This window comes from Mustela putorius, unplaced genomic scaffold (assembly GCF_011764305.1).
Source record: "Mustela putorius furo isolate JIRA1106 unplaced genomic scaffold, ASM1176430v1.1 tig00003846_pilon_pilon_pilon, whole genome shotgun sequence".
NCBI lineage: Eukaryota > Metazoa > Chordata > Mammalia > Carnivora > Mustelidae > Mustela > Mustela putorius.
The window spans coordinates 19,812,661-19,826,836 of record NW_025421999.1 but is presented as its reverse complement, the minus strand read 5'-3'; positions in this window follow the sequence as shown (position 1 = coordinate 19,826,836).

The following is a 14,176-nucleotide window of genomic DNA, read 5'->3' as shown; positions in this document are numbered from 1 at the left end:
AAGAAGCTCATTTGCCTGTGCATTTGACCTAGGCTCACAATACTAGAATTGATTGAAATTGATATCTTGGCATCTTTTTTCCCAGACTATATTCATCCAAAGTGCCTGAGTTAGTAAAAGAAACCTAAATCAAATAGGCTTAAACAGATAAAGCAGTTTATTTTTGCATATAACTAAAAAGTCTAGGGTATATCTCATAAGAAAAGACTCAAAATTTTTCAACTGATGTCATCAGAATTTGTTCCTCAACATGCCCCAGCTTTGTTCTCTATAATGATTTGACTCTCAAGCAGGGTCTCTTCTCCTGGTGGCAAGACAGACACAAGTAACTCTAGTCAGAAGTTCTCGTAGTCAGTGAATTTACCCTCCAAGGGACATCTGACAATTTGTGGAGACAATTTTGGTTGTTGTAACTGAGGATGGGAGTGGGGAACGCTACTGGCATCTAGTAGGTGGAAGCTAGGAATGCGGCAAAATGTCCTCAGTACACAGCACCTCCCCCTCAACAAAATATTATTGGGCCCCAAATGCCCGAAGTGTTGGAATTTAAGAACCCCTGCTTGAGGCAGTCTATCACCGATAAAAGCTTCTTTTTCCAGAGAGTGCTAGTGAAAATTCAGGACTTATTGGTGCTCATTGGCTCAGCTTGGGTTAGATGAACACCCCTGGGGAAATCACTGTGGCCAGTGAGTTCAAGCCACATAGGCAGGTCTTGGTCTAACACACCTCTGAATACTAGGAAGGGGCCTATTTTCACCCAATTCTCACAGATTTAGAGTAGGGACAGGGGTGGTTCCTCAAAGGAAACTAAGAGTGTTCTTGTGAGAAGAAGGGTAACAAACACATGACAATGAAAAGCAACACACTTCTACTAGAGTATCCCAGCAGGTAACCCATGACCCCATTAGATCAATGCACGGGGAATATGCCAGCATGAAAACTGGAGAAGGATGCTCTAGTGATTGCCTTATTTTTTCCCTTGATCAATATGTAGCCTCTAGACACCATGGCTCTTGGTTTGTTGGTTAACCTAGAAGAGTAATAACATCTGTGGAAGAACTTCAGTGTTAGGGATGGTAGGCCAATGGGGTAAAGTTTATGGGGTGGGCAGTAGTTTCAAGGGGACTTTTTATTGTCATTGCATCCTCTGTTTACACAAAGCTGAATCACAGCCATTGTAGTGGCTCATTGTGGTAGGCAGCATTAGAAGATTCTAACATTCCCAAGGCTGCCTGCCCTGCTATCCACACCCTGCACAATCCCTATGGATAGGATGGATTTTACTCCCCTATTTAGATTATGTTCTATACTCATAAAATAGGCAGATTATCTGGTTGAGAATAACCAGATCACACGAAGCCTTGAAAAGGAGGGGGTGTTTTCCAGTTGGTGGAAGAGAAGTCAGAGACCAAAGCATGAGAAGGATGCATGAGAAGCAATCCTGCTGACTTGAAGATGGAGAAGCCGGGAGGCAAGGGCTATATGTTACATCTAGAGAGGGCCCCTGCCTGAGAGTAAGTAAAAAATGGGGATGTCATGGGGTGCCTGGGTGGCTCAGTGGGTTGAGCCTCTGCCTTCGGCTCAAGTCATGATCTCAGGGTCCTGGGATCAAGCCCCACGTCGGGCTCTCTGCTCAGCGGGGAGCCTGCTCACTTCTCTCTCTGCCTGCCTCTCTGCCTACTTGTGATCTCTGTCTGTCAAATAAATAAAAATCTTTCAAAAAAATGGGGATGTCAGTCTGGCTAATTCAAGGTGTTGAGTTCTGCCAATAATTGTGAACTTGGAAGAGAACCTAGGGGCTCGTTTATTGCTGTCAATAAAAAAACAGCAGGATGCAACCAGTGAGACCCTGAGAAGAGAACCCAGCTATACCATGTCTGGATCTAGAGAAATTGTGAGATAATACCTTTTTGTTGTTTAAACAGCTAAGTTTTGGTAACTCATCATGCAATAATACAAAACTAATGTACTAACAGTATGAGCTCAAGATTGTCCATTGCCTTTGTTACTTATTGCAAGAAACGACACAAGAGGGCAGATTACTTGAAGAGAAAAGACAACAACTCATGGACACAACATAGAGAGGACAACAGCTTCTCTTCCCATCCATGATCCACCATGGATAATTATCAGCATCCTTCTAACTGCTTCATTGGCTCTTTCTCCTCACTAAACTCCAGCCACAATGAGTCAGCTTCAGCTCTCTGGATTTGCCTTACAGTCTCACACCTTTCTGCTCTGGATTAAGCTCTTTCCTCCGCCCGACTTTACCTGGTAAACTCTACTTTCCCTCCAAGGTTTGGCTCAAGTGTAATTTCCTCTGTGAAGAATTGTTTCAGTTCTCTGCCCTTGGTACAATAAATGTTTTTCATCTTTCTGTGTTTCAGATCTCCCTGGTGGATAATAAGGATCTTGATGGGAGGAGCTCTGATCAGAGCACAGGACCTAGAACACCTTGGGATAGTTAAGTCACTACAGAAGGTCATCAGCTGGGATGGCTAGGCGTTAGACTTCTTGATTATACTTGGCTTTATCATGCCTCTTGGCAGCAATGGGTAAAAGAAGTTTATGACTCTGGTGCTATCAAGGTCTTACCATCCCAGCTGATAGCCTTCTCAGTGGTACTGCAGCTTGGATATGTGGGTGGGACAAGGACTTTTTCCCTTGCCTTCATTGAAACTGTCAATAAAATTATTTTTCCTCCCAAATTTCATAATTCCTGGGCATTAGCTTCATCACAAGGCACACAGTGTGCAAAGACCAATTTGTTGGATAAACAAAACGGCAGAACATGATTTCATAAGGCATTTCATGTGCTTGCTCACCTATTAACACAATGTTGGTGTTTACGTATTTAGAAGGTGTAGTGTATATGCTCCAGGGACTTATGGGCTGGGAGAAGGAAGATGCATCCCTGAGAAGGGCTGACAATCCTGCTTCACCCAGATATTATTGATGGGGATCCCAAGCTCTAGGCTGATGTACAAGAGGGATATTTACTCTACTTTGCTTCAGCATCTGTTGCCTATGCCTCAGACAGCAGTACCTGTGAGATGAGACTGGTCTCATTCTTGGTAGTGAAAAGAGTTGTCCACTTAGGTTGTTAATTTAATTTGCGACTTATCTCAAGTATTCTAGAAATATTTGCGATTCATTTTTTAATCTGCTAATTGATCATTCGATGTATCTTTATTAAGTGTCCTTGGTAATGAGGACAACAGGAAGGACATATCCTTGTGGAAGTGTCTTGGGGTTTACCTCGAGTAAGGAAAAGAGAGACACATAAGTTAGTATAAAGATACTATTGCAATAGCTATTACAGAAGAAGTTCCCCAGGGTTCAGAGAGATCCTACAAAGGTGTGACTGAATCAGGGAGGTGAAGGGAAGCTTCCCCGAGGAAGGAGACAGGAAGAAGCAAGAACATTCCAGGCTGATAGAAGAGCATGTGCAGAATCTTCTCAGGAGGACAAAGGTAGTGATCTCAAGGTCCTGAAAGAAGGCAGGTGTCCCTGGAGAACAGGGAAGGAGCAAGAGGGTAGAATGAGAAGGGGCCGAGAGGGGTTCTACCACATTACAGGGATTTGGCTTGATCTTGGGAGCAATGGGAAGCCTAGAAGGGTTTTAAACAAAATGGTGATCAGATTTATACTTTCCTAATACCTCCTCTGATTGCAAGCGGGGAAAATGGATTGGAGGAGGCCAGAGTAGATGCAGTAAACTAGGTAGGAGGCTACAATGGCCCCAGTAACAAATGAGGTAGAATGAACAAGACTAATGGTAGAAGAGATATATTCAAGGGGAGAGATCGGAGAAATATTTAGTATGTAGATATGTATTTTCCCAGGGAAAGCTGTCGAGAATGTTTGTGTGATAGGATGTGATCCTTGTGTGGAAAACTGACAGTATGTTATACGGAAGGGGGGAAAGGCATATTTGTCCCCCCTAAAAAGACAAAATTTAAGACATAATTAAAATAATAAAAGAATAAAACATTATAAATAATAAGATAATAATAATAAGGAAAAGAAATAAGACATTACATTAAGCAGAATGAGCTGAATCCTCAAGGTACAAAAACAATCCAGCCTCATGTGGCTTGTACTTAATTCTAAAACTGGAAAGTTTATTTCTTGAACTAGAAAAGTTCATAAAATGGAGACTTTGGTGTGATTCAAAGCTTTCTAAAAATGTGCAACCTGAATTTAATGTGGCTGTTCACATTAATTTTTTTTTCATGTGGGACTCCTCATTTCTAAGATATTTTGAAGCATAAATGACTATTGCTATTCCTGAAAATAAAATCATTCCAGTAGATGTAAATAATTATAGTCAATGAAAAATAAGCTATTTGAAGGAGTCAGCCTCTAGTGAAAACATTCCAAGCCCAACAAGCAATTTTGTTCCTGTGTTTATCCCTGGGACTCTATTACCACACCACAGAGACACGAGTCTTCTATGTGTCTCTGTGCAGAGCTTAATTAACCATGAAGGTGCTTGATGGTGAGGAATCCTGCTTATTCATGGTGTTTTAACATCTATGAAAAGGAAATACCACGGTTTTCAGGTCTGGTCATGCAGCCATACGTTTCCATTCAGAAACACAACTAAGAGGAGGCCTATTCCTTACATAAATAAACTGAAAATATGTACTCACGGAGATACCAAAACGACGGACAGTTACTGTTCTTAGATTCATAGACATGACTCAAAATAGAAAGACTTCTACATATACATAAAATGAAACCAAACACTGAATAAACGAGAATACATAAAGACACTCTTCTGATGCAAATATGTTAATCAGGGAACATCTTAGAAAGCATTTGAAAAATGAAATCACAGGCTCAAGTTTGACTACGTGACTGCCATTTCAAAACAGGTGATCTAGTTTTATCCCCCAGTGAAAAGTTATTTTTCGAAAAGAATAACCCCAATTTAGGTTAACTAGAGGACTGGAAAAGAAAGACAGCAAAGCCATATGTACCTCAACCAACTGTGAAATATGAAACAAAAACTATAAATGGGAAGACTAGATTTCCAGGGCTTTCAACTTCTAAACGTGTTTGAAGAAGGCACGGTGCCATTTTTCACATGGTGCCATGTGTTACCTGGGGGTAATCTTTCCCAGCACTGGATCCATCACCAGCGGCCTGAGCCAGCAGCTGCTGTTTGCAGTCATCCATTGGTCTAGACAGACAATTCTTTGGAGATTCATGGTCTTTTGATAGGTTTATCAGATTCTCACTCCCATTTTCCCTTCATCCATTTCTATATCCTTCCGCCTCTCCTTCTTGCACATGCGATAGGACGACCCTTCCTGGCAACAATCATTCAATGCCCTAGGTGTCCCACCGAAGCCAAGAAAGCAGCAAAGAAAAACAAGTGGATAGTGTATTCTCCAGGCCTCCCAAATTTTCCTGTTGGGAATCATTTCTTCGTCACACACTTCTATAAAAATAACCTTCCCCTACCTCGCTCTCAGTTTCCTTAAATATTGAATAATGAGGAGAGTCGAGTGACTGAAGAAGCAATGAAATGGAGTAGCCAGAAACACACTCCCCAGATGGGCAAGCAACCTAGGTTCAAGCCCTCATTTTGTTACTGCTCAAAGGCAAGCCTAGGGAATGACTGACCTTCTTACATTCATTTTTTACCTATGAAGGGGAGAGTGATTGTTGTGAGGGTCACATTGTTGTGAGGATTATGTAAAGAAAAAAAATACAAAACAAAAACAAAAACAAAAACAAAAAACCAGACCTAAAAATTTCCCCTGTGCCATGGCTGGCATAGTCCAACCAGCCAATACATGTTAGCTGCTCTTACTAAAGGTCAGAAACACAATCATTTGAACCCCAGCAGGGAGACCCTGGGAGCATGGCATATGAAAATCTGTATCTGTACTAAAACATATAGATATTTATTTCCTCTGGCAAGCTTTATTTTGTATGAGAACAAAAAAAAAAAAAAAAAAAAAAAGAAAGAAAGAAAGAAAAAAGGAGTTGTGTCAATAGAGAAGATTTCTTAAAAAAAAAAAAAGCTGTGAGAGCTTTAATCAAATTGTGGTCAACAGTGGGGATATTTTTTGTTTATTTTCAGAGTAGGAGCACTGTGCTTTGGAAGTCCTGTCCTGCCGGATATGTGAGATATTTAAAAATCAATTCCAGAAACCAAAGCAGTATTGTTCAAGATGCATCAAGGGCTTGATCTGAGTCATACCGTCAATGTAAATAACGTACAGGCGGAAGTCACGCTTTAGGGTAAGCTGAACAAAATAGAAGGAGCAAGACAAGCTAATGAAATAATTAAAATTAGTGGCAAATAACGTTGACAGCAAAAAGTCCGTTTCTGTAGACAGACCACTTAAGCTCAAAAAATATATACACACTCCTATGTGATGGCTACAAATAAGCTTGTGATTTTCCTCCGAAAGTATTTGAGCAGGAAATAAAACCTTTTCCCAGTGGATGAAATAACAGTCCTTTCTGCCAATCTAAGCAAGGCAGATTTAAATTTTATGTGTGTCCAACTGCTTGTTCCCCCTCAGCTAATAACCTGCGTGCTGGAAACATTTCAAATGAGAGGGAGTTCACAGCCCCGCAGTCCGGCTCTGAATATATCCACCATGCATGTAAACAAGTAAACCATTATGTTTCTTATTGAGATAAAGAATACAATGATAAGTGGAGACTTTCACAAAACAAAGGGCTTCCTATTGGGAGTGTGGATAATCTTCCAGAAAACCCTGTGTTTTGGCAAATCACACCAGATTAATCTATTAAGCATCTCCTTTCATTATCAAATTTCCGCTGCCTATCACAGTGGCTGCCTTATCAAGCACCCCTTTTTCAATAGCAGCCCCATTCCTAAGATTTCAGATGCTGGCCTTCCCTACTCAGAAAACAGGTGTCCCCACTGTTTGCAGGCAGCAAAGGTCCTTGCACAGAAGCCTGGGAAAGAGCAGTGCTATCAGACCCTGTTCTACCTGAAGGAACAGGTAACAGAAAACTGTTGATTCGATGAATAGAACTTAATTGGCACACATTAGCCAGAGGTGAGTATTTTTTAGAATTAAAATTCCCTACAAATTTCCTACTGACAAGAAAAGCTTCAAAATGAAAAAAATGCAAAAGTTGTCTTGTAACAATCAAACGGACAGCTCCAAACAATGTAACTATTCTTTACCCGATTCTTTGGTAGACACAATGTTCCTGCCACTCCATTCTGAAAATTAGGTATGGTAGTTTATGACAGCTTCACACAGTTACCTTTGGGCTTAAGTTGTTGGCCGCATTGTCTGCATTTGGGAGAGGCATTTTGCGGCTCTACACAGAGCTGATATTCCAAGTCAATTAGTGTGATGTATCAGGTTTTCTGGTTCTCAGTGTCTCCACTTGCCAGCCTGTCTTCTTTTCTTACTTAATAAAACTGGGCATGTGGTTTCTGACCAGACCTTTTGTGCACGAGGGGCTGGGTCACCCACCAACACAGGACAATGAAATGGGCTGCTAACACAAAAATTCAACTTTCAGGGTGATGTGCCAAAATTTGCATGCATAGCCACTGGTTGTTTGTTACAGATAATATCTGTAGGGTAGATGTGTGCCATGCTTATATTGCAATTTATTTGACCATGTGCCCATAATTTATTTGACCATTTGTGGTCAGTCATTTTGTTTTGTTTAGTCCATGCCAGAATTTCTTTAATTTCTTCTTGTCAAGTCGGTACCCAGCAAGTTCTTGTCTTGCTAGTCTATCTATGCCCATCTGCATTCTCCAGCAAGTAGAAAGACTTCATTCTCTGCTCTGAACTCAGCTCTTAAAAACTTGGCTGGTGTGTGCTTTACTGTTATAAAATAAAGGCATTCAGGAAGGCCACCGTCCTGACAACCGGAAGATCCCGTCTGCCTGCATCACCCCCCCACCCCACGGCAGGTCGGCTCAGAGATGGGTGCTGGCTCTGCAGGGTGGGGAGGAAGCAATTGATAAGCGCATGCCTTTGTTTCCGGCCCTCTACAGCACCAGCTTTGTTTCATCTACAGATGATTAAATGGTCTACAGGGCAATTATGAACAGGAGGAAGGAACAGCCAACTCTCTCCAGGTTTCCTCAATCAGCATGATTGAATTTCTCAAAGGCATGGAGCAGTGGCAGAAGCAGTTTCAATGACTTTTCCTGGAAAAGGTTCGGCAGCTCAGAATCGAGCCTTTCATTTAACTACTTGCTGTTTCATTTTATTATGTGCAAATTGTGGCTTAATAGATTTACAGTCACTATAAACTCTCAGTGGATAGGGTAGCCCAAGTGGCTAGTACTGTTAAAATGACTGATAAGGACCCAAGAAAAGGGATAGTTGCAAATTGCAACAGGGGTTAATAAACAGCATGCGGCGTCCTACAATATCGCAGTCAAGGAGCATTGTTTTTATTACCCCTTATAAGCGGTAGAAAAATATAAGGTATTCTGTGTGTGTGTGTGTGTGTGTGTATGGGGGGGGCAGAATAATGGAAGAAGTGCTTGAGACAAGTTGAACTAATTCTCTACTATGTCACAACTGAAAGGTAAATTGCTCTTACTTACTTAAGGATACTGGTTTAGAAACTTACACAGTAGGTAAATATGTATATAAACACACAGTTTACAAAGTTTTACTTAGAAAAAAATGGTAGATATTGGAAGAATCCCTTTATCCCCTGTATATAAAATAGCAGTAAAACAGAACCAAAAAAAAAAAAAAAAAAAAGTCCTCATAGTTGAATACCCTGGTTACTATTTCTGGGGCAGTATCTTTATCATGGGTTTTTATCAACAACGATCATGGTTAGATCAGAATTCCAATGGTTTGTCTATTACCTAATATAATGTTACTTATAGATATGTTGAAATAATCTATTATTCAAGCAGGGCTTTTGAAAATAGCTTTGCTGGGTACCTGGGTGGCTCAGTGGGTTGAGCCTCTGCCTTCAGCTCGGGTCGTGATCCCAGCATCCTGGGATCAAGCCCTGCATCTGCCTCTCTGCTCAGCAGGGAGCCTGCTCCCCCCCCCCCCTCTGCCTGCCTCTCTGCCTACTTGAGATCTCTGTCAAATAAATAAATACAATCTTAAAAAAAAAAGAAAAGAAAAGAAAATAGCTTTGCTAAAGCTGCAGGTCATTTGGGCAACTGGCTTAGAAAAAGAACCCCTTACTAGATGTGCAAATACCTGCACCAAGTTCCTGAAGTACAGTAACTTGCTGTTTGAACTTGGTCTCTCTGACTTAGGCCTAACTTCAGACCTTTGGGACTCAGGGTTCTCCGCTGTTAAATGGGGTTCTATCTTCCCTGCTTGGCTTATACCATTTTAAGAACTCCAAAACAGTGACTTGCTTTGACAAATAAAAATGGCATACAAAGAGCCTACCAATGTAACAATAACACTCTGTCAAAAAGACGTCCCTGGACCGGTTGCTTTGGTTGTCCAAGCTGATTAGTTGCTTGCCAATCACTAGAAGCATCTAGAAGTGTTTGGATCATGAGGCTAAAAATGTAGCCTACAAGAGAAAGAATGTAAACAAACTAATGAGATAACATCTCTAACATTATGCCTCAAGGTTTCAAGAAAATCACATCAGAAATAGCATATATTCATGATGCTGTAATGGCATGCAGCCATCTTAAATGTGAGCAGTCAGCACTTTAAAGACTATAGTTTGAATGCTCAAATTCAGGGTGGTTAAGCCTGGACTATTTCATGACTAGGCAGAACAAAGGGAGTCCTAATTTTACCTGACTTGTCTGAAATACACACAAATCAGAAAACATTGAATAATAAAAATGCTATATGAACACTCATTGGGATAATTTCTCTAAGTATCATTTAGACTAAGATAATCTTCTTGGCCTAAGTTTTATAATAATAAAACCTATGGTCAAATACTAATCTTAGGAATCTGAGTTCAAGACACGGATTTAAGTGACATAATCTTTAAATATCAAAATAATTTAAAAACTTTACTACAGGGCAATTTCATCGACTAGTTTATTTTTCCTATGAGTGTTTTCCAAAGGAAATCTATTTGCTCTATCAGAGACTGAATTAAGTAATTAACAATTTATTTAGTCTGCCAATTTCTATTGCAACTTTTAGCAACATCCAAACAAGAAGAAAAAGGATGTGAAATTCAAGTCAATTAGATTCCCACCTTTTTGAAATTGGTATGACTTGAAGCAATAGAAAAAAAAGGGGAAATTTTACCTTATATACCTTATAGCAGGCAGAGGACATGAGGCCAATTTTGATAAATTTTAATTAATTAGTATGCTTATCTGAAAAAGGTTGGCATTCCGTAATTCATTTGGAAATAATAAGATGGATATGTGACATAACCCAAATGGGGCAATGAAATAATTAAAAACTTTGGGATAAAGATGTGTTAAAGCAAAAAGCAACTATATAGGAGAAGAAATAAAAAAAATATTTATCAAGGAACAGACCTTATCCATAGTTCCTTTGAATTATATTCAAAATCCCCAAATGTTTTTTTAAATGTGTACATATGGCAATAAGTATTAATATCCACATATATTTTTCTTTTGTTTACAAATTTCCCATCTTCCTAAAACCAAAGGAATATATCATTATTCACTGAGTAACATCATTTGGGGAGAAAAAAAAAATCTCTTTGTGATATGCCCTTGAAATAACATCTGTTTTGTATAACGTAGATAAGAGAACAGTCTTTAATTCATCCATCCACACAGCCACTTAAAGTGCAAGAATATATAAAGTATAATGTGATTTGCTGCCTTTTTGTTGTGAAACATAATATTAAAATGGTTCAGAAGCTCCTGAATGTAATTTTAAAATTGCATAGACTTCTACACTTCATTAACAAACTACAGATGTATAGATAATAAGGCTCTTTATCAGAGAATATGTTATTATGCAGCTGTTAGCACAATGCAGTGAAGGCCAGTTGCAAATCTCATCAATAGGTCTAACCATTTTCCACCACTCGAATGAAAAGTGATAATGCATAGATCTCACAGTCATTAAGAACTTTCCTTTACTCCTTTAGGATTAATTTGCGTTGACCCAGAATTTTGTATTTGCTTAACACAAGCCATGGGTTACTTTGATGTTATCTGCTTCTATAAACAGTAATATACAGTCCTCTCCTGGGCTAAAACAGCTCTTATTCCAGTGAGAATTGACGATATTAATCATTCTGAAGTCCAAGAGTGCTGATCATAAATTGTATGTGGGGCCCTCACTTAGTACCTCCCTGGACTCCCATTCATCAGCAATTCCTCTTTTCCACCTGGATATAAAGTATATAAAGAGTAATTTATCTCAGAACTGGGGTTCTGTGATCTTCTTGATGTCTAAGTGACATGAGAACCATTTTGTCAACAAATAAATATTTACTCTCCTCCCTTTTCAAATAATGGTCTCAATTATCTGCCATTTCTAAAGTCTGATTCCCTCAAGTGGCCAGAATGGAAAATGCATGTCTTGCCTTTTAAGTTGCAAGCATAGGAAATAAACTGGAACGATGGAAGATAAAGGGACTCATTTTTCAACAATGTTAAAAATAAAAGACAGTAGTTTTAAATCATGACCGAGATATCAACACAGGCTTATTTTTACCATATATTAAGGCTAAAAATGCCAGCCTACAATTTACGAACTGTCAGGTCCAGAAAAATGTCTAGAGAGCATTATTCTTTTCTTAATGCAAACCTGCAAAGACTGCAGAAATATTTATCTTAAACAAAAATTGAACAAATAACTCAGCTCAAGATCAATACAAATCAAAAGATAACACAGAAATAAACTTCGTTACATAGATATTATTAGCAACATTTCTATTCCACCTCATCTAAATTAGCTGACAAATCTAAGTAGAGTTTGGCCTTTTTTTTTTTAGGGGAAAATATCTCCACAGAGTGTGGGATTAGACAACAGGAGCAATATAACCAGAAAGGATATTTAGAGGCTAGATGGGAACCTTTAATTCCAGGAGGTTTCATTTCTCCATATGAACTCATTTTGTAGCTTTTGGTATTTTCCATCACATAAGTGAAAGAAGGTAAACCAATGCACACAGACCCAAACTGTTGAACTCTGGGACATTTCTGCAACACTTCTGGTTTCATCCTAAGTTTAGGTTGGATTTTTTAATTTCAGAGTTCTCCCTGTTTCTTTGTGAACATGCGGTTTTCAAATTTTGCTGGGTTCCAAACTTAGTGTGTGAGTTTATTTTATGTCAAGCACCTTAAAAATCCAATCTTTGCAATGCAAATAGAAACAACAAAAACATAAATAAATCATTGCAATGAGCCAAGAAGATCTAATTTAAGAAGGTAAACCTAAAAGATTTTTGCCAGAGTATAAACAGAAAGGATTGAAAATTTCACAAACACAATCTTTATCTTCTTACTAAAACTATAAACTTCACAACATTTTCTTAAATGTGATCAAAATTTCTTTTTCAAAAGAAAAAAAACGAAAGTGGAAATATGTGATAAACTAAATTATTCTACACACTGCCATTTGGCAATCTCTCTCTCTCTCTCTCTTTTTTTTTTTAAAGATTCTGTTTATTTATTTTAGAGAGAGATAGGGAGAGCATGAGGGGGAGGGGGCAGGGGGAAGAGCAGAGGAAGGGAGAGAGAGAATCCCAAGCCGACTCTGTTCTGAGCTGGGAGCCCGGCCAAAGGCATAATCCCACGATACTGAGATCATGCATGACCTGAGCCAAAATCAAGAGTCAGGTGCTTAACCAACTGAGGTGCCCAGGCACCCCTAGACATTCTCTTTTGGAAGATTAGTTTGCGCAGTTTAGCTCCCACAACTCAACTTTCTTAGTATTACTCTGGAATACTCTTATTAGATGGGCTGGAAGAATCTTGTTCCCACGTTAAATATGTGCCTGAGGTTACCATTTGTGAATTGCATGGTTTCTAAGTTGAATTCTGAATAGTGAATCTAGAAATAACACAGGTATTCTTATTCCTACCTAGGATTGTACGCTGTGCCCTACAGGTTGTAATCCAAATTATATGGAGGGTTTGCTAGCCAAACTGTCTCCCCTAAACAGGAGCTATGGTGTTTGATATTCCATCATTAAGGAAGACTTTTGGAATTCTTCTCTTTGACCCTGCTTTTACAAAGCATAACTCCTAAGAGGTACAACACATTCCAATAGTGTGCCCCAAGATGCCAGGATGAGAGAGAGAAGACAATACTAGAATATTGCATGGTCTCTGCATAGATCTCTTGGTCTATAGGCTCCTCCTGCCCCAGCCCCCCTGCTTCTCTAACTGCTGCCAGTCACTGTTCTACATATATCCGAATGCGTCACCCTATCTGTGATCTCTTGCCATTTGCTGCTCAGTGGCATAGACCTCCACACGTGCACACACTCCTACACCCTGCTTTGTCTTAGTGAACTTCTCAGTCTCCGTCGCTGTTCTTTACCACTTCTAACTCTTCTGCATGTGCCTACCCTTTCAGCCTTCAGTTCTCTGTCCTGCCTTTTTGCCTGTTAAGCCTCTACCTCATCCTTCAGTATTCAGTTTAAATGATGCCTTCCTGATGACATCTAAGACGTCATTCCTTTATTATTTATTCATTTATTCAACAAATATTGAGTACTTGCTACGCGCCAAGAAGAATTTTTCGGTGTGGGGATATTATAGTACACAAAAATAGGTCAGCTGAATTTTTGAGAGGCTTAAAGTGTAGTGGGAGGGGCAAGCATCCATAAAATAATTATCTGAACAAAGGGGAAGCTGGAAAAGCTGTACCTGTGTCAGTGCTATAGAAGGGAGAGGTCAGGGAAGCCTTCTCTGAACAAAAGAGTGTTCTATGCTGAGGGAGTAGCATGTACAAAGGCTGACATGGGGTAAGGGAGGAGGAACAGAGAGTAAAAATAAAACAGATTTGAGTTGGGCACTAATTTCTTAAACATAACATCAAGAGAATACAAATAAAATAAAAAATAGATAAACTGGACTTAATAAAAATTAAATCCTTTTGTAGTTCAAAAGACATCATCAACAAAGTGAAATGCAAAGCCACCAAATTTACATCAGTTATATGACTTGCATCCAGAATATATAAAGAAGTCTTAAAACTCAAGAATGAAAAGACAATCCAATTAAAATGGTAAACAAGGTGAATCAATATTTCTC